Source organism: Hylobates moloch, unplaced genomic scaffold, assembly GCF_009828535.3.
Source record: "Hylobates moloch isolate HMO894 unplaced genomic scaffold, HMol_V3 SCAFFOLD_11, whole genome shotgun sequence".
NCBI lineage: Eukaryota > Metazoa > Chordata > Mammalia > Primates > Hylobatidae > Hylobates > Hylobates moloch.
Window position 1 is genome coordinate 14,872,741 of NW_026652286.1, and position 22,420 is coordinate 14,895,160.

General features: G+C 40.3%; 1 long non-coding RNA gene across 1 annotated transcript in view; it reads left to right on the forward strand.

The window, feature by feature from the left end:
• The window catches only part of LOC131384557 (uncharacterized), a 74,529-nt gene that overhangs the window by 9,379 nt on the left and 42,730 nt on the right, over positions 1-22,420 (forward strand). Inside the window, exon 2 of the long non-coding RNA XR_009215528.1 lies at positions 2,407-2,498. This is a non-coding gene — a long non-coding RNA (uncharacterized LOC131384557). The remainder of the gene's footprint in view (positions 1-2,406; positions 2,499-22,420) is intronic.

The following is a 22,420-nucleotide window of genomic DNA, read 5'->3' on the forward strand; positions in this document are numbered from 1 at the left end:
AAAAATAAGTCAGATTATTATTATTTTTGGTTCAAAACCCAGCAAAGACTGCCTAACTCTACCCTTACCTCATTCCATTCCAGCCACATTAGCTTCCTTGCTATCTGTTAACACCTCAGGCACACATTCCTACCTTTAAGGCCTCCAGACATCTGTTCATTCTGCCTTAAATTTTCTTTCTACCAATAACCATGGCTAACTCATATTCTTCAAATCCTGGTTCAAATGTCACCTTATCAATGAGGACTTCTTAAGAATGCTATGTAAATATTGCAACCATGATCCCACCTCCCACAGCTACCTCTCAGCACTCCAGATACTCCGTATCCTGGTCTTTTTCTCTTTTCCACGTTTCTTATCCCTTTCAATACATATACTGGCTTAAAAGAAGTATCATATCTATTTTTTACTGTCTGTGCTCTCCCTCTCCCAATATAATCTCCATGTGGTCAAGACTCATTGACATATCCCAAGCAGCTAGAACAGTGCCTGGCATACAGTAGGCATGCAATGAATCTTTGATGCAATAAGGAATGAAAAGCAGATGATTTTCCCTTTGCTACCAGGATTTCTTACATTGCAGAATTGTCCCACAAGTTCCATTTTGAGTGTTTTTTTCTTTCTTTCTTGAAAGAGAAGAAGTCTATGCAAGTCTAATTTTGCTTAAAAACAGGAGAAAGAGATCCTCCTTGGGTCCCCACATTATACATTGTTGTGTTGTTGAGTACCTTCTCTCAGATCTTTGGCCAGAGAGCACATTGGCATACAGGTCTACAGTCTAACGTCCTCAGAGTTTCTTTCTTATGTTTGGTAAAATCTCTTATCAGGATCAGCTTTCCAGCTTTTCATGTGGTCCAGCTTTCACTCATATATATGGTGTTTTCATTGTCTTTCCTGTTGTAATTTCCTCCTGGGTGAGGAAACACCCTCTCACCTGTTGGCTGGTGTTTGATGTGAGCATGCTTAGACTCAGGTCTTCCAACTCCTGTGACTTTCAAAGGTCTTTTGAGTTTGGAGAGGGTGTGTCAGTTGGACCGCTCCCTAAAGTCGTGTGACCTATCCTTTCTGCCTCTCATTATTCCTCTAAGTCAGGGGTTGATAGTTAGATTCTGTCAAATCTCCTATATTTACTTACCATACAAATATCCTGCTTTCTTTGGAAGAGAAGTTAAACATCAGATCTGGTGTCTTTCTTCACTCTGGTGTGATTCAATACTCTGTTTAGCAGACATTTTAAAATTTGGAGCATTTGGTTGACATCCTCTTTATTGATGCAGATTTTTTCCCCTTTGTTTATAAGTTCCTTTGGCCTTTTCAGTTGTAGTTTGGCAGGGGCCAGTTATAAGTTGGTGCTTGGAAATCCTGAGGTATGTACTGCCAATAATTCCTGGTAGGCATGTGTTCGAAAGTTTTCCATCTCTTCTGCACTTAGGAATAAGTTCTCTAAGTGTTTTCAGTATGCAGGTAGATTGGGGGCTGCTGGAATAGATGATCAGTGAGACTTACCTGAGGGTTTAGAGGAAAGGTGAAATCTTGCAGTAGTAATAACTACACCTGAGAACCCTTAAGCAGCATCCTCAATGCGTCACTATTTAGCTGTTTTTTTTTTTCCTGGAAATTCTTTTTGTTTTTTTTTTGTGTTGTTTGTTTGTTTGTTTTTTTGCCAAAGCCTAAAGGCATTACCCAAAATATCAAGATACTGCAGATCCCTGGTTATCTTCACTGCTTGTGAGGTGTTTCAAATTAGATTTTTGTTCCTTGTAATTTTTCAGTGTTTCAAGGGAACCATGTTTTCTAGGATTCACTGTCTATTACTATAATTTCATGAGATCCTTATATGGGGTCTAATCATTTATGCATTCAAAAAATATTTATTGAGGTCTTATAATGTGCCAGATACCAGATGTGGATTCAGATTCTGTGGAGCCTGAAACTTACTGCAAGTTTGTGGGCCATCTTTGGAAAAAGAAGAAAGGTTGGCCTGGTGGGAGTGGCTTATCAGAACTTATTAACATTAGTGTTACTAAAATTGGTTTACAGCCCCCCACTGCTAAATTTGACTGGCTTTAAAAAAATTAAAAAACAAAAATAAGGAAGGGAAGGGAGAAAAAAAAAGAGGGGAAGAGGGGGAGGGGCAAGAGAGGACTATGAAAACATATGAAAATGGTAGCAGTGGTGATAAAAGTACAAATTCAAAATGAGGTACAGACTTCTGCTTCTAGGAAGATGTAATAGAAATACATTTCCCCATTCCTTCTACTAAGTACAACTAAAAACCCTAGTTACTATCTATAAAACAAACATACCTGGACTCTGAATGATGGAGAAGAGAAGACAGACCGACTAGGGGCCTTGGGACCTGAGAATGACGTGGTGACGAGTTTTCTTTTTACCTTATATATCCAGACAAAGCTGAAGAAGCCAGCAACCTGAAAACACCAATGGGCGCAGACAGAAGAACCTGCTCGCTCCAGCCAGAGATGTATGAGGACTTGAAGGTAAGAGGATTGTTTCTAGTCCTGGCTCTGCCATTAACAAATGGTAACTTGGTAAATAACTTTCTCCAGCTCTCCATGGTCAGCCAGCATTATGATTGAAAGTTGGGAAAGGAAAGGAGTTGTGTTTTAAGCAAATTTTAAGAGTTTACTTTTTATTGCTTAATATAGAAATAATTGCATATTGTAGAACATTTGAAATGAAAGAAATGCATAATGAAAAATTTCAGGGCCGGGCCCGGTGGCTCACGCCTGTAATGCCAGCACTTTGGAAGGCCAAGGCGGGCAGATCACAAGGTCAAGAGATCGAGATCAGACTAGCCAACATGGTGAAACCCTGTCTCTACTAAAAATATAAAAATTAGCTGGGTGTGGTGGTGGGTGCCTGTAATCCCAGCTACTCAGGAGGCTGAAGCAGGGGAATCACTTGAACCCGGGAGGCAGAGGTTGCAGTGAGCTGAGATTGTGCCACTGCACTCCAGCCTAGTGACAGAGCAAGATTCCATCTCAAAAAGAAAGAAAAGAAAAAAGAAAAATTTCACTGTTTAGAATATTTAGAAGCAAGCATTATTAACATTTAAGGCATTAAAAATATTCTTTTAAATGATGTGTTATGCAATTGAGGTCATACTGTACATAAAATTTTGCATTTACATTTTTTGCTTAATGCTAGAACATATTACAAACTTTTTAATAAAACATTTTTATAGGCTAGGCATTCTTTTATCACATAAATATACTGAAAGTCACTTAACCATTTAAATAAATATATATATATTTTTCAGAGTAACTCATATTAGCATTTTTGTGGTATTTAAATGCCTGTTACCTTTAGTTTACATTTCTTTGGGTCATTGACCAAAATATTTGACAAGGCCTTTGGAAATATAAATGGTCGTTTGGATGTGTGAAATCAGGCATTCTTCGTATGTTTTTAGCTAAGGTCTGTAACTAACTATCTGTAGTGGTGGGATTTTAATAAATGGCATAAATAATTAAGACAGCCTAATAGAAGTAAGTTAAGTAAATATTAAAAAGAAACTTATAAATTAGGACTTGGACAGTTTTGGATTGGAACTGCAATTTTGCTTCCTTTGTAAATCTTGTTTTCTGGTGTGTGTGTGTGTGTGTGTTATGAGACTGTAAGTGAAGCCTCCATGTAATGTGATTCCTCATAATTAAATAAACATTTATTGGGAAGCACTTCCAGAACGACAGAGTAAGGACCTCCAAAAACTTATTTCTCCATAAAAGCAATGAGATCACTGGCAAACATTCTCTAGTTTTTCAGAACTCTAGAAAAAAACAAAGACATTTAACAATCTGAGGAGTGCTTATTGAAGAAAAATGGCGAAATCTCAGACAGTGAGATTTGTAGTGTTTAACTTGCCCAATTTCAATCCCCCCCTCCCCAGCTCCATGGTAGTCTTGAAACCCAGCAATCTTGAAACCACAGTATCTGTGAAAAGCAGCAGCCTAGCAGCCGTGGCCTGAAATGGTTATATCAGTTGGGGCAAACAAGAAGCTGGCAAAAAAAAAAAAAAACTTAAAAGGAAAATCTAGAGAATGAGATGTCCATAGGGGCTTTGAAAAATCTGTGGGGCTAGTGGCCAAGATGGTGGATTAGAAGCAGCTGCGGTCCGCGGCACTCATGGAGAGGAATGAAAAGGGCAAGTGAATATAGCACCTTCAACTGAAATATTCAGATACTCTCATTGAGACTGATCAGGGAAACAACTCAGGCAGGGTGGGGCGACGGCCCACCTGGGAGTGACACAGAGCCAAGGGAACCCTCACCCTCACCTGAGGGAAGTGATGAGTGATTGTGTGGCCCTGGGAAACCATGCTTCTCCCATAGATCTTTGCAACCTGTGGATCAGGAGATCCCCTCGTGAGCCCACACCACCAGGGCCTTGGGTCTGATACACAGAGCTGTGTGGCATCTCAACAGAGCAGCCACTCAGGCACACACAGAGACCCAGGAGTTTTATATACTCTGGCCGCAGGATCCCTGGCAAGGTGGGAGGCCTGTGCATATCCCTAGGAAGGGAGTTGAATCCGTGGAGCCAAGCAATGTAGTTCTGCGGGCCCCACTTCCACAACACCTCACAAGATAAGACCCACTGACTTGAATTCCAGCCAGCCACTGGCAATAGGGTAGAGCCTGCCGGAGATGGAATAGAGCCCTCAGGGGGAGGGGCAGCCGCCATCTCTGCTGTTTGGTTGACTCAACCATTCCAGCCTGCGGGCTTTGGAGAGTCCAAACAGTCCGGACAAGCTCAGCTCAGCACAGCTGCTTTGTCAGATTGTGACCAGACTGCTTCTTTAAGCCGGACTCCAGTCCTTTTCTCTTCACTGGGTGAGACCTCCCAGTAGGGCCCTCCAACCAGCCCCACGCATTTTCTATGGACAGAGATCTGATCTCTCCCTGGGACAGAGTGCCTGTGGGAGGAGAGGGCCACCACCTAGGTTGTCTGGACGACTCAGCCATTCCAGCCTGCAGGCTTTGGAGAGTCCAAGATGATGGAGCAGAGGCAGTTCCCAGCACGACAAGGCTATCTTGTTGAAGTATGGCCAGAATGCTTCTTTAAGTGGGATGCTGATCCACTCCTCCTTATGGGCAGGTCCTCCCAGCCAGGGCCTCCAGCCACCTCTGCCCATGTTCTACTGCCAACCAAGCTCTAATTTCTCCCTGGGACAGAGTCCCTGGGGAGCAGGGCAGGCTGCCACCTTGGCTGTTTAGGCTTATCAGACAGTCCAGCCTATGGGCCTTGGAGAGCCCAAATCAATTGGGGACCAAAGGGATCTGCAACACAGCACAGTTGCTCTACCAAAAAGCAGCTAGACTGCTTCTTTAAGAGGGTCCCTTATCCCATTTCTCCTGACTGGGTGAGACCTCCAGCTGGGGTCTCCAGCCACCTCCTATAGGCGCCTTCAGGCTGGCAACAGGTCAGTACCCCCTGGGATGAAGCTTCCAGAGGAAGGGGTAGGCAGCCATCTTTGCTATTTCACAGTCTTCACTGGTGATATCTCCAGGTACGGGAAAAACTGAGGCACCCAAGGTGTGGGAAAGATCCCCAGCAAATCACAGCAGCCCTATGGAAGAGTGGCCAGACTGTTAAAAGAAAAACAAAGAGAAAACCACAACAATAACGACAGTACCCACAAAAACCCCATGCAAAGGTCAGCAACCTCAAAGATTGAAGGTAGATAAGTCCACAAAGATTAGAAAGAATCAATGCAAATAGTCTGAAAATTCAAAAAGACAGAGTGTCCCTTTTCCTCCAAATGACCACAACACCTCTGCAGCAAGGGCTGAGAACTAGGCTGAGGCTGAGATGACTGAAATGACAAAAGGAGGCTTCAGTATGTGGATAAAAATGAACTTCACTGAGCTAAAGGAGCATGTTGTAACCCAATACCAGGAAGCTAAGACTCATGATAAAACAATGCAGATGCTGACAGCCAAAATAGCCAGTTTAAAGAGAAACATAACTGACCCGACAGAGCTGAAAAAAATACAAGAACTTCACAATGCAATCACAAGTATTAATAGCAGAATAGACCAAGCAGAGGAAAGAATCCGAGAGCTTGAAGACCATCTTTCTGAAATAAGACAGGCAGACATGAATAGAGAAAAAAGAATGAAAAGGAATGAACAAAACCTCCAAGAAATATGGGATTATTTAAAGAGATCGAACCTATAATGGATTGGGGTACTTGAAAGAGACAGGAAGAATGGAACCAATTTGGAAAACATACTTCAGGATATCATCCGGGAGAACTTCCCCAACCCAGCAAGACAAACCAACATTCAAATCCAGGAAATGCAGAGAACCCCAGTAAGATAAGATACTCCACAAGAAGATCATCCTCAAGACATATAATCATCAGATTCTCCAAGATCTAAATGAAAGAAAAACTGTTAAGGGCAGCCAGAGAGAAAGGCCAGGTTACCTACAAAGGGAATCCTATCAAACTAACAGCAGACCTCTCAGTGAAAAGAGATTGGGGGCCAATATTCAACATTTTTAAAGAAAAGAATTTCCAGCCCAGAATTTCGTATCTGGCCAAACTAAGCTTCATAGGCAAAGGAGAAAATGGGCTAAATGCCCTAGTCAAAAGACAGAGAGTGGTTACCTGGGCATGGTGGTGCATGCCTATAGTCCCAGCTACTCAGTAGGCTGCGGCAGGGGAATCACTTGAACCCAGGAGGCAGGGGTTGCAGTGAGCTGAGATCATGCCACTGCACTCCAGCCTGGGTGCCAGAGCGAGACCCCAGACATAGAGTGGCAAGCTAGATAAAGAACCAAGACCCGGCTGGGTGCGGTGGCTCACCCCTGTAATCCCAGCACTTCGGGACACCGAGGTGGGTGATTGAGACCATCCTGGCTAACATGGTGAAACTCGGTCTCTACTAAAAATACAAAAAAATTATCTGGGCATGGTAGCAGGCACCTGCAGTCCCAGCTACTTGGGAGGCTGAGGCAGGAGAATGGCATGAACCCGGGAGGTGGAGCTTGCAGTGAGCCGAGATCGTGCCATTGCACTCCAGCATGGGCGACAAAGCAAAAAAAAAAAAAAGAAAGAAAGAAAAAAAAGAACCAAGACCCATCAGTATGCTGTCTTCAAGACATCCATCTCCCATGCAAAAACATACATAGGGATGGAGGAAAATGGAAAACAGAAAAAAGCAGATTGCAATCCTAGTTTCTGACAAAACAGACTCTAAACCAACAAAGATCAAAAAAGAAAAGACATAGAAGGGCATTACATAATAGAAAAGGGTTCAGTTCAACAAAAGAGTAACTATCCTAAATATATATGCACTCGATATAGGAGCACCCAGATTCATAAAGCAAGTTCTTAGAAATCTTCAAAGATTAGACTCATACACAATAATAGAGGGAGACTTTAACAAACCTGCCTGATAATATTAAACAGGTCATCAAGACAGAAAATTAACAGAGATATTCAGGACCTGGATCAAGTTGACCTGATAAATATCCACAGAACTCCCCACCCAAAAACAACAGAATATACATTCTTCTTATTGGTACACGGCACTTACTGTAAAATTGATCACATAATTGGAAGCAAAACAATCCTGAGCAAATGCAAAATAACTGAAATCATAGCAGTCTCTCAGGACCAACGCTCAATCAAATTAGAACTCACAATTAAGAAATTCAGTCAAAACCACACAAGTACATGGAAATTGAACAACCTGCCCCCGAATGACTTTTGGGTAAATAATGAAATTAAGGCAGAAATTAAGAAGTTCTTTGAAACTAATGAGAACAAAGAAACAATGTACCAGAATCTCTGGGACACAGCTAAAGCAGTGTTAAGAGGAAAATATATAGCACTAAATGCCCACGTTGAAAAGCTAGAAAGATCTCAAGTGAACAACATAACATCACAACTAAAAGAACTAGAGGACCAAGAGCAAACAAACCCCAGAGCTAGCAGAAGACAAGAAATAACCAAGATGAGACCTGAGCTGAAGGAGATAGAGACATGAAAAACCCTTTGAATAATAAAAAAATCCAGGAGCTGTTTTTCTGAAGAAAGTAATAAATAGATATACCGCTAGCTGACTAATAAAGAAGAAAAGAGAGGGCCAGGCGTGGTGGCTCACACCTGTAATCCCAGCACTTTGGGAGGCCGAGGCGGGCAGATCACGAGGTCAAGAGATTGAGACCATTCTGGCCAACATGGTGAAACCCTGTCTCTACTAAAAGTACAAAAATTCGCTGGGCGTGGTGGTGCTCACCTGTAGTCCCAGCTACTCAGGAGGCTAAGGCAGGAGAATTGCTTGAATGACCAAACTCCCACTGCACTCACCGGCAAAGACATGACTCACTCAAAAAAAAAAAGAAGATTCAAATAAACACAATCAGAAATGATAAGGGGAATATAATCACTGACGCCACAGAAATATAAACAACCATCAGAGAACACTATAAACACCTCTGTGCACATAAGTTAGGAAATCTAGAAGAAATGGATAAATTCCTAGACACATACACCCTCCCAAGACTGAACCACAGAGAAATTGAATCACCAAATAGACCAATAACGAGTTCTGAAATTGAGGCAGTAATAAATAATCTACCAACCAAAAAAGCCCGGGACCAGATGGATTCACAGCTGAATTCTACCAGAGGCATAAAGAAGAGCTGGTACTATTTCTACTGAAACTATTCCAAAAAATTGAAAAGGAGGGACCCCTCCCTAACTCATTCTGTGGGACCAGCATCATCGTGATCCCAAAACCTGGCAGAGATGCAACAAAAAAAGAAAACTCCAGGCCAATATCCTTGATGAACATCGAAGCAGAAATTCTCAACAAAATACTGGCAAACTGAATCCAGCAGCACATCAAAAAGCTTATCCACCATGATCAAGTGGGCTTCATCCCCAGGATGCAAGGTTGGTTCAACATACGCAAATCAATAAATGTGATTCATCACATAAGCAGAACTAAAGACAAAAACCACATGATTATCTTAATAGAGGCAGAAAAGGCCTTCGATAAAATTCAACATCCCTTCTTGTTAAAAACTTTCAATAAACTAGATATTGAAGGAACATGCCTCAAAATAGTAAAACCCATATATGACAAACCCACAGCCAATATTATACTGAATGGGCTAAAGCTGGAAGCATTCCCCTTGAAAACTGGTACAAGACAAGGATGCCCTCTCTCACCACTCCCTTTAACATAGTGTTGGAAGTTGTAGCCAGAGCAATCAGGCAAGAGAAAGAAGTAAAGGATATTCAAGTCGGAAGAGAGGAAGTCAAACTAATTTGTTTGCAGATGATGTGATCCTATGTCTAGAAAACCCCATCATCTCATCCCAAAAGCTTCTTAAGCTGATAAGCAACTAAACTAGAGTCTCGGGATACAAAATCAATGTGCAAAAATTGCTAGCATTCCTATATAGTAACAACAGGCAAGCCAAAAGCCAAATCACAGATGAACTCCCATTCACAATTGTCACAAAAAGAAAAAAATACCTAGGAATACAGCTAACAAGAGAAGTGAAGGACCTCTTCAAGGAGAGCTACAAACCACTGCTCAAATAAATCAGAGATGACATAAACAAATGGAAAAATGTTCCACACTCATGGATAAGAAGAATCAGTAACATGAATATAGCCATACTGCTGAAAGCAATTTATAGATTCAATGCTATTCCCATTAAACTACCATTAACATTCTTCACAGAATAAGAAAAAAACTATTTTAAAATTTATATGGAACCAAAAAAGAGCCCAAATAGCCAAGGAAATCCTGAGCAAAAAGAACAAAGCTGGAGGCATCTCATTACCCAACTTCAATTTATACTACAGGGCTACAGTAGCCAAAACAACATGGTACTGGTACACGAACAGATACATAAACCAATGGAACAGAATAGAGAACCTAGAAATAAGACCATGCCCCTACAACCACCTGATCTTCAACAAACCTGACAAAAACAAGCAATGAGGAGAAGATTCCCTACTTAATAAATGGTGCTGGGAGAACTGGCTAGCCATATGCAAAAAACTGAAACTTGACCCCTTCCTTACACCACATTACAAAAATCAGCTCCAGATGGATTAAGGACTTAAATGTAAAATCAAAAACTATAAAAACCTTAGAAGAAAACCTAGGCAATGCACCATTCAGGATATGGCATGGGCAAAGATTTCATGATGAAGATGCCAAAAGCAATTGCAACAAAAGCAAAAATTGACAAAATCTAATTAAAGAGCTTCTGCACAGCAAAAGAAACCATCAACAGAGTAAACAGCCTACAGAATGGGAGAAAATTTTTGCAATCTATCCATCTGACAAAGGTCTAATATCGAGCATCTGTAAGGAATTTAAACAAATTTACAAGAAAAAACAACCCCATTAAAAAGTGGGCAAAAGACACGAACAGACACTTCTCAAAAGAGGACATACATGCATCCAACAAACATATGAAAAAAAGCTCAACATCACTACTTATTAGGGAAATGTTAATCAAAGCCATAAGATACCATCTCATACCAGTCAGAATGCCTACTATTAGAAAGTCAAAAAGACAACAGATGCTGGTGAGGTTGTGGAGAAAAAGGAACACTTTTACACTGTTTGTGGAAGCGTAAATTGGTTCAACCATTGTGGAAGACAGTGTGGTTATTCCTCAAAGACCTACAGGTAGAGATACCATTTGACCCAGCAATTCATTACTTGGTATATACCTAAAGGATTATAAATCATTCTATTATAAAGATACATGGATGTGTATGTTCATTGCAGTACTATTCACAATAGCAAAGACATGAAATCAACCTAAATGCCCATCAATGAGACTGAATAAAGAAAATGTGGTACATATACCCCATGGAATACTTTGCAGCCAAAAAAGGAACAAGATCACGTCCTTTGAAGATCACATAGGTGGAGCTGGAAGCCTTTATCCTCAGCAAATGAACACAGGAAGACAAAACCAAATACCACATGTTTTCACTTATAAGTGGAAGCTGAATGATGAGGACACACGGACACATGGGGGGCAAACAACACTCACTGGGACTTGTTGGAGGGTGGGTGGTGAAAGGAGGGAGAGCATCAGGAAGAATAGCTAATGGATGCTGGGCTTAATACCTAGGTGATGGGATGATCTGTGCACAAACCAGCATGGCACACATTTACCTAACCGGTACATCCTGTACATGTACCCCTGAACTTAAAATAAAAGTTGGACATAAAAAGAGAAAACCTCTGTGGCTCATGCCTGTAATCACAGCACTTTGGGAGATCAAAGTGGGAGGATCGCTTGAATCCAGGAATTCGAGACAGCCTAACATGGCGAAAACCCATCTGTACTAAAAATACAAAAAATTAGCTGTAGTGGTACACACCTGTAGTCCCGGCTACCTGGGAAGCTGAGATGGGAGAATCACTTGAACCCTGGAGATCAAGGCTGCAGTGAGCTGAAGTTGCAGCTACTACACTCTAGCCTGGGCAATAGGAGTGAGACCCTGTCTCAACAACAACAATAACAACAACAGGAAAAACTGGAATATTCTGGAGATATAGAAGGCCATGTGCATTTGCACACTGTACACATGTCCAGAAAAAAACCTGAGAAGGTTCTAATCTCTCACCTCTGGCTGACTTGTAGGTGCTGCAGAAGCAGGAAGTGAAGATGAAGGCAGAGTTATAAATTGCCAAAGCATTGATAGCGTGCCCAAACACACATAGAGATCCTTGGTAAAGGGCAGAAGACTTATTGGTTCAAAGCATTTAAGGAAATGTCTGTGCAATCATTAGCTGGTCACTAAGCTAAATGAGCAGAGACTTCAGTGGCCACACATGGTAAATACTACGAACTTTATAGAATTATACCAGGGTAGTTACTAAACAAATTGCAGCAGCAACCAGAACAAACAAACTACAGCAAAACCTGGCTTGGGGTGGGTATATATCCAGATTTACCACATTATAGTGCTTAAAATATTTAATTATCAACAAAAATTAAGACATGCAAAGAAATAAGAAAGGAGAACAAATGTACAGGATAAAAATTACCACTAGAAACTGACCCTGAGGAAGCCCAAAGACTTCAATTCACCCATTATAAATATATTCATGGAATTAGAAGAAAAGATGTTTAAAGAATTAAAGGAACGTATGAGAACAATATCTTACATAATACAGGATATCAAGAAACAGAAATTATAAAATAGAGTTGGGGCCGGGCTCAGTGGCTCATGCCTGTAGTCCCAGCACTTTGGGAGCCTGAGGCGGGAGGATCACTTGAGGTCAGGAGTTTGAGACCAGCCTGGCCAACATGGTAAAACTCCGTCTCTACTGAAAATACAAAAATTAGCCGGGCGTGGTGAGGCGTGCCTGTAATCCCAGCCATTCAGGCGGCTGCGGCATGCGAATCACTTGAACCCAGGGGGCAGAGGCTGCAGTGAGCCGAGATAGCGCCACTGTACTCCAGCCTGGGCGACAGAGCAAGACTCTCTTAAAAAAAAAAAAGAGAGAGTTTGAAAGCATAGTAACTCAAGAGAAAAATTCACGAGAGGGACTCAACAGCATATTTGAGCTGGAAGAAGTAAAAATCAGCATACTTGAAGATTGATTGATTGAAATTATCCAGTATAAGGAATAGAAAGAAAAAGAAGAAAACGAGCAGAGCCTGAGAGACATGTGGGACATCATTAGGTGTATGAAGATGCCCATAATGGGGTGGCCAGAAAGAGAGTAGAAAGGTGCTAAAAGAATATTTGAAGAAATAATGACAAGAATGCCATGCTGAATATTTTCCCCAAAAGGTATGTGCTGGAAACAATTCCCAATGTAACAGTGTTTGGAGTGGGGGCTTAATGGGAGGTATTTAGATCATGAGGTCTCTGGCCTCATGAATGGATTAATGCCACTATAAAAAGGGTTTGTGGGAATAGGTTTACTTTCTTTCATTCTTTTGCCATGAAAAGACACGTTGTTCATATCAGCTTGCCCTCCACCTTCTTTCATGCTAAGGCACAGCAGGTAGGCTCTCAACAGTCACCAGATACAGGTACCTTGATCTTGGACTTCCTAGCCTCCAGAACTATGAGAAATAAACTTCTGTTGTTTATAAGCTACCCAGTCTGTGGTATTTTAATATAGCAGCACAAAACAAAGACAAAATTCACCACAATTTGATGAAAAATGTGAATCAACACATTTAAAAAAACTCAATACTAAGCTGGTTTTGGTGGTGTGTGTCTACAGTCCTAACTCCTCAGGATGCTGAGGTGGGAGAGTTGCCTGAGCCCCAGAGTTTAAGACCAGCCTGGGGAACATAGCAAGATCCCATCTCTAAAAACAAAAACAATTGCATAAAGCAATAGTCAGTAATTCTAAAACTGTGTTGATCTTGTTGCATAAAGCAATAGTCAGTAGTTTTAAAACTGTGCTGATCTGCGTTGATGGACTTTCAATGTATAAAAATAGATTTTATATAACAATAGCACAAAGGAGGGGGAAGTGAACAAAGTGGAACTATGTTGGAGAAATGTTTTTATATATTATTTAAATGAAATTGGCATTAATCTGAACTAGGCTGTTTTAAGTTAAGATGTTAATTATGATTTACAGATAAACCACTAAGAAAATAATTCAATAAATATATAGTTAAAAGCCCCAGGGAGTCAAGCATATGACTCACACCTGTTATTTCAATGCTTTGGGAGGCTAAGGCAGGAGGATTGCTTGAGACCAGGAGTTTGTGACCAGCCTGAGCAACAGTGAGAGCTTATCTCTACAAAATAAAAATAGAAATAAAAAATGGCTGGACATGTTAACATGTGCCTGTAGTCCTTGCTACTTGGGAAGCTGCTGAGGGGGCAGAATCATCTGAGTCCAAGAGTTTGGGGCTGCAGTGAGCGGATTGGGCCACTGCACTCCAGCCTGGGTGACAGATTGAGACCCTGTCTCAAAAACAAACATAAAACTCAGGGAATTAAGATGGTACACTAGAAAATCTATTTAGCACAAAAAAGGCAATAATGGAACATGGAAAAAGAAAAAAGACATAAACCTTTAGAAAACAAATAGCAAATGTCAGAAAGAAACCCTACTTTATTATAATGACATTAAACATGAATGGATTAAAAACTCTACTCAAAAGACAAAGATTGGCAGAATGGCTTAAAAAAGCATGATCCAACAGTATACTGTCTGCAAAAGATACCGGTTAGATTCAAAGATGTGGATAGGTTAAAAGTAAATAAACATTATCAGGCAACTAGTATGCACTTAACAGTGTGCTGGGATTGAGGTATAAAAAGAGAAATAGGACACTATTACCTGTTTTCAATTTCCATATGGTGTGAACAGCTAAGATGTCTAAAAACAATTCCATGGCCATGTGAGAAGTGATATAATACAGGATGCTCAGAATTATTTGGAATCACAGGAGGAGTTTCTCAGACTGTCTGAGGGAAAATAGTAGTCTTCTCTATGGAGCTATGTTAAACTTGAGTGTTAAAGGATGTTTACTGGATAGAAGAGGAAGGGGAGGAGGAAGACTTCTTGGTAGGCAGAAGAAATATGGTCAATAAAAGCATGAAAGCATGCTTAAAATGGTGTGCTCAGCAAAAACAAAGAAAAAAACTTATGTAGCTTCAGAGTTGTGTCTATAATTGTAGAGATGGGAGATCTAATGGGAAACTAGGTAAGAAATGTAAGATAGGCCACATCATGACCGGTCTGGTAATCAAGGAGACAAATTCTGGTGACAGTGTGCAGATTAGATTGGAGGATTAAGAATCTGGGGGCAAGCCAGGCGCAGTGGCTCACGCCTATAATCCCAGCATTTTGGGAGGATGAGGCGGGCAGATCACAAGGTCAGGAGTTTGAGACCAGCCTGGCCAATATGGTGAAACCCCGTCTCTTCTAAAAATACAAAAATTAGCTGGGCGTGTTGGCGCATGCCTGTAGTCCCAGCTGCAGGCTGAGACAGGAGAATCGCTTGAACCCAGGAGGTGGAGGTTGCAGTGTGCCGAGATCGTGCCATTGCACTCCAGCCTGGGTGACAGAGCGAGACCTTGTCTTAAAAAAAAAAAAAAAAAAGAAGGCAAGGAGACCAGTGAAGCATGAAAGAGACAGGTGATAAGGACTTGGTCTAAAAAGTACTGTTAGTTTGTACTGAAGGGAAATTAGATGGAGGTGGGGAAGGGAAAGTTGAACAGATTTCTTCTTTCCTTTCTTCTATGCGTATTTCTTCTGCTCCTATTAATTGATGTGTATGGTGCTCAGTGAATGTATAGAACTAGGTGGATGATTAGATGTGGTCAGAGAAGGAAAGTATCAAAAATGATTTCTGTTATTTCTAGCTCAGTCAGCTGTGGATAGGGAGGGTATCCTCCCTTTTAAAATCAAGGTAAAAGAATTAGAGGAAATTTCCAAATAATTTAATTTATCAATATATCAAACTCAAGACCTTTTATAACTGATGGCCATTAATTTTGGTAAAAAACACATAGCATAGACTTTTACCCTCTTAATCTTTTTTATTTTTATTTATTTATTTTTTTAGACAGGGGCTTGCTCTGTCACCAGGCTGGAGAGAAACGGCATGATCATGGCTCACTGCAGCCTCAATCTCCTGGGCCCAAGCAATTCTCCCTCCTCAGCCTCTCAAGTAGCATAGACCACAGGCATGTACCAACATGCTGGGCTAATTTTTTCTTTTTCTTTTTTTTTTTGTAGAGACGGGTGTCTCCCTATGTTGCCCAGGCTGGCTGTTTAACTATTTTAAGAATACAGTTCAGTGGTGTTAACTATTTTTCACTTTCTTGTGTAGCAGATCTCTAGAAACTTTTTATTTTGCAAAACTGAAAGTCTGTATCCATCCTGCAACTCCTTTTTTCCCCTCTCCCAGCCTCTAGGAACCACAATTTTGTTTCTATGATTTTGACTACTCTATATATCTCCTGTAAGTGGAATCATACAGTATTTATCTTTATGTTACTGGCTTATTTCACTTAGCATAATGTCCTCAAGGTTAATCCAGGTTGTAATATGTGGCAGGATTTCCTTGTATTTTTAAGTCTGAATAATATTCTATTGTATAGATATACCATATTTTCTTTATCTGTTCATTTGTCAATGGGCATTTAGGCATTTTTGTAATTGTGAATAATGTAATTAATATGGGTATGCACATATCTCTAGACCCTGCTTTCATATCTTTTGGATATATATCCAGAAGTGAGATTGCTGGATCATAAGGTAATTCTATGTTTAGTTTTTTGAGGAATATCCCTACTGATTTTCCATGGTGACTGAACCATTTTACATTGCCACCAGCAATGCACAAGTGTTCCAGTTTTTCCACATACTCACCAACACTTTTTTTTTCTTTATACAATTTTTAAAAAATATATAGAGTCTCACTGTGTTTCCCAAGCTGGTCTCAAATTCATGGGCTCAAGTGATCCTCCCGCCTCGGCCTCCCAAAATGCTGGAATTATAGACATCAGCCACCACGCCCTTCCCTCCCCTCCCCTCCCCTCCCCTCCCCTCTACTCCCCTCCTCTCCCCTCCCCGTCCCATCCCTTCCCTTCCTGTGTCCATCCTAATGGGTGTGAGGTGATATTTTGTTGTGATTTTGAATTGCATTTCTTTAATGGTTGGTGATGACGAGCATTAATTCACATGATTGTTTGCATTTATATATCTTTTTCGGAGAAATATGTGTTCAGGTGCTTTGCTTGTTTTTTAAATGGGCTACTTTTTTTTGTTTTTGAGTTGTAGGAGTTCTTTATGTATTCTGGATATTAATCTTTTTTTGATGTATAATTTGTAATTATTTTCTTTAATTCTGTAGGTTGCCTTGCACTTTGTTCTTTCCTTTGGTATGCAGGAGTTTTTAAGTTTGATGTAGTCCCATGTATCTATTTTCACTTTCATTGCCTGTGCCTTTGGTGTCATGTCCAAGAAATCATTGCCAAGTACAATATCATGAAACTTTCCTCCTATATTTTCTTCTTCTAAGAGTTTTATAGTTTTAGGTCTTATATTTAGGTCTTTAATCCATTTTGAGATAAAATATCTTATATAGTGTAAGGTGAGGTTCCAACTTCAAACTTTCATGGGTGGATACTGTTCTATCAGCACCATTTGTTGAAGACACTGTCCTTTCCATATAGTGTGGTTGTGGCACTCTTGTCAAAAATTATTTGTGCAAAAGAACAGAAGAAAATTCAGTTGACCATATACATGAAGGATTATTTCTGGGCATTCTAATCTGTTCCATTGGTCTGTGCATTTGTCTTTATGTCAGCACCACACTGTTTTAATTACTATAGCATTGTAATGTGTTTTTAAGGGAGGAGACCACCCATCATATTGTCTTATGCCCAATTTCTTCCTCCAAAGAAAGAAGAAGTAAAAACTAAAAGGCAGAAATGGATTCCACAGGCAGATAGCACAGCACCATGCCCTGGGCCTGGTGGTTAAAAATCAACCCCTGGGCCGGGCGCGGTGGCTTACGCGTGTAATCCCAGCACTTTGGGAGGCCAAGGCGGGCTGATCACGAGGTCAGGAGATCGAGACCACGGTGAAACCCCGACTCTACTAAAAATACAAAAAATTAGCCGGGCGTGGTGGCGGGCACCTGTAATCCCAGCTACTCGGAGAGGCTGAGGCAGGAGAATGGCATGAACCCGGGAGGCGGAGCTTGAAGTGAGCCGAGAATGAGCCACTGCACTCCAGCCTGGGTTAAAAAAGTGAGACTCCGTCTCAAAAAAAAAAAAAAAACAACCCCTGACCTAACTACTTGTGTTATCTATAGATTTCAGACATTTTACAGAAAATCATTGTGAAAATCCCTGTCCTGTTCTGTTCCGTCTGATTACCAGTGCATGCAGCCCCCAGTCACATACCCACTGCTGGCTCAATCAATCACGATCCTCTCATGCGGACCCCCTTAGAGTTGTAAGCCTTTAAAAGGGACAGGAATTGCTCACTTGGGGAGCTCGGTTTTTGAGACGTGAGTTTTGCCGATGTTCCCAGCCGAGTAAAGCCCTTTCTTCTTTAACTTGGTGTCTGAGGGGTTTTGTTTGTGGCTCGTCCTGCTACATTTTGAACAGACTGCAATTTTGATAGGGTCATTACTTCTGGTATTTAGCAGATGATTTAACAGAAATTCATCTGGGGTCCTGCTATCATTTATGGCAGCAGTCCCCAGCCTTTTTGGCACCAGGGACCAGTTTCATGGAAGACAATATTTCCATGGACCAGGAGTGGGGGTGATGGTTTTGGCATGAAACTATTCCACCTCAGATCATCAGGCATTAGTTAGATTCTCATAAGGAGCATAAGATTCTAGATCCCTTGCATGCACAGTTCACAGTAGAGTTCTGCTCCTATGAGAATCTAACGCTGTGACTGATCTGACAGGAGGTGGAGCTCAGGCAGTAATGTGAGCAATGGGGAGTGGCTGTAAATAGAGATGAAGTTTCACTTGCTTGCCAGCCGCTCACCTTGTGCTGTGTGGCCTGGTTGCTAACAAGCCACAGACTGGTATCGGTTCACGGCCTGGGGGTTGGGGACCCTTGATTTACAGGATATTGAACTAATATTTCTCCTCGTGTTTAGGAAAGTAAGCTATTGTCTGGGTGCAGTTGCTCATGCTTGTAATCCCAGCACTTTGGGAGGCTAAGGTGGGTGGATCACTTGAGGTCAGGAGTTTGAGACCAGCCTGGCCAACATGGTGAAATGCTGTCTCTACTAAAAATACAAAATTTAGCCAGACTTGGTGGCTGATGCCTGTAATCCCAGCTACTCAGGAGCCTGAGGCAGGAGAATCACTTGAACCTGGGAGGTGGAGGTTGCAGTGAGCCGGGATCACGCCACTGCACTCCAGCCTGGGGGACAGAGAGAGAGACTTAGTCTCAAAAAATAAAAATAAAAAAAAAAAAGCTAACTTTTTGTGTTTTTTTTCTAAGATGGAGTCTCGCTCTGTCACCCAGGCTGGAGTCCAATGGTGCGATCTCAGCTCACTGCAACCTCTGCCTCCTGGGTTCCTGCCTCAGCCTCCCAAGTAGCTGCAATTACAGGCATGCAACACCACACCCAGCCAATTTTTATATTTTTAGTAGAGACGAGGTTTCACCATGTTGGTCAGGCTGATCTCGAACTCCTGACCTCAGGTGATCCACCTACCTCAGCCTCCCAAAGTGCTGGGATTACAGGCGTGAGCCACCATGCATGGCCAAAACAAAGCTAACTTAAAATATATTTTGAAATAATACTTGTTGGGCAAATGTGAAGAAATAAGAACCCTCATACATTGATGGTGGGAATGTAAAATAGTGTAGTCACTTTGGAAAACAGTTTGGCAGTTCCTCAAAAAGTTAAACACAGTTAGCATATGACTCAGCAGTTCTAGGCCAAGGTATATATTCAAGAGAATTGAATGAGTGGGTTGACCAGAACCTGATGATATACAATTGTTCTTAGCAGCATTATTTATAATAGCTAAAAGGTGGAAGCAACCCAGATATTCATGAACTGATGAATGGATAAACAAAATGTGGTATATCTATACAATGGAATATTATTTAGCCAGAGAAAGAAATGAAGTACTGATACAGGCTATAACACAGGTGAATTCTGAAAATACTATGTTAAATAAAAGAAACTAGACATAAAAGACAACACATATTATGTGATTCCATTTATGTGAAATGTCTGCAATAGACAAATCCATAAAGATAGAAAGTAGACTGGGGGTAGAGGGAAATGGGTAATTACTAATGGATATGGGATTGCTTTTGGGGATTATGCAAATGTTCTGGAATTAGATAGTGGTGATGGTTGCATAATCTTGCTAAAAACAACTGAATTGTATGCTTTATTTTATTTTATTTTATTTTCTGAGACAGGATCTCGCTTTGTCACCCAGGTTGGGGTGCATGATCACAGCTCACTGCTGTGATGAACTTGAATTTATCATTGTTAAGACCATGAACAACCTCCCAAACTCAAGCGATCCTCCCACCTTAGCTTCCCAAGTAACTGGGACTACAGGCACAGTCCACCGTGCCCAGCTAATTTTTGTATTTTTTTGTAGAGGCAGAGTTTTACCATGTTGCCCAGGCTGGTCTGGAATTTCTGGCCTCAAGCAATCTACCTGCCTCAGCCTCCCAAAGTGCTGAAATTACAGGCTTGAGTCACCGTGCTGGGCCTGAATTGTATACTTTAAAGGTGAATTTTATGATATATGAATTATGTCTTAATAAAAAACAATAATTTATGAGACTCTTGTCTGTATATGAATAAGTGTTAGTATAGTGATTTTGAGGATGATTTTTGGATTTTTTTTGCAAAATTTTGATCATCTTTATTTTGTTAAATAAGATTATATATAATTATATAATGTATATACATATATAATGTAATATATACATTAGTATATATACATTATATGTAATATATACTATATATAACGTATATATACATTATATGTAATATATACTATATATTATTTATATATAATATATTTCAAAGTATGTGTGTTTTTATCTAATAACTTTTTTTATATTCAATCATTTTTACAGGGCTGGGCATGGTGGCTCACGCCTGTAATCCCAACAATTTGGGAGGCCAAAACAGAAGGGTCACTTGAGCTCAGGAATTCAAGACCAGCCTGAGCAACATAGTGAGACCCATCTCTACAAAAAATTGGAAATTAATCAAGCAGGGTGGCCTGCACCTGTAGTCCCAGCTACTTGGAAGGCATCAATGAAAGGATTGCATGAGCCCAGGTTGAGGCTGCGATGAACCATGTTCACGCCACTGCACTCCAGCCTGGGAGACACAGCAAGACTCTGTCTCAAACAAAAAGAAAATGGAAGAAATGTTGTTCATAGAATTTGTCCAATTTTGTCTACTATTTAATTAAGGGCCTTGAATTTATCATTGTTAAGACCATGAACTTTGATCATAAGACTTGGACTCAAATCCTAGCTCCACTACATAGTTTAGGTTATTTACTTAATTTCCCTAGTTTCTTCATCTATAAAGTTGGATAATAATAACCTACATCATAGGTCTGTTATGAAAATTAAGATATTAAATATTTAAGTATTATCAAGGTATGTTTATCAGACTAATTGTTTAGCACATAGTATGTGCTTCTTTCTGTTGTATCTTAGATCCCCAGTTATTAAGAGGGCCCAGGATGGTGGCATCTTTTACCCGGAGGAAAAGATGGCCTTAGTATCCAAAATTAATAATTTACACTTCCACTGCCAGTTAATAATCAGTCTTGGCTTATCTTCATCTTAGTTTTTATCACTGCATCTCAAGAGCAAAGCACCTCAAAAGCAAAGCACCTCATACATAGTGGGTGCTTGATACAGTAGGTAATGAATTATAAATATACTTTTCCAGTTAGCAAAAAAATAAAATTGTTATGACTAATTTGAGAGCTAATGTATTTATAAACAATGAAGAAATAGTAAATTACACTGACTTAGCTAATCATCTACTTTCTTAAACACATATACGCAGCACTTAGGGCATAAACATTAATAGCATATGTAACTATATAAACAGTGAGTAGGTTGTCAAGTTGTGACTGCAAAGTTCAGAACAGGCAGTTTTCAACCCAATGACAAAATTTTATTTTAAAGAATTGGGTGCAATGTAGTTAGTAAATCAGTTTTCTGTAGTCTCAATGTAAAATAAAAACCTAATCATGCCAACTAATGTTTAATTCCCAATTGAAGTAAGGAGGTTCTCTTGTTTCCTGATTTTTTTTTTTTTTTTTGAGACAGAGTCTTGCTCTGTTGCCCAGGCTGGAGTGCAGTGGTGTCATCTCAGCTCACTGCAACTTCTGCCTCCTGGGTCCAAGTGATTCTCATGTCTCAGCTTCCAAGTAGCTGGGGTTACCGGTGTGCAGCACCACCATGCCTAGCTAAGTTTTGTATTTTCAGTAGAGACAGGGTTTCGCCATGTTTTCCATACTGATCTTGAACTCCTGACCGAAGGTGATCCACCCACCTCAGCCTCCCAAAGTGTTGGCATTACAGACGTGAGCCCCTGGGCCCAGCTGTTTTCCAATTTAAAATAAAAGCAGACCCTGTTTCTATTAAGTTAAATATTTATAAATACTATACGTAACAAGAAAAAAATAGAACTGAAAAGGACCAAGGAACAATAAAAAGTAAAAGAAAAAATGTATTTTCTGCTATTTTATATATAATGCCACCAAAAACATAATATAAATTTTAATTATTTTTATTACATATGCAAACTATATTATTTATATTAATTTAATTATTTATGTATATATTAGATATTATTATTTTTATCACCTGCAGACATGGTGCAAAGACCCTTACAGTTATCTAAAATATAGACCATTTCATTTTTT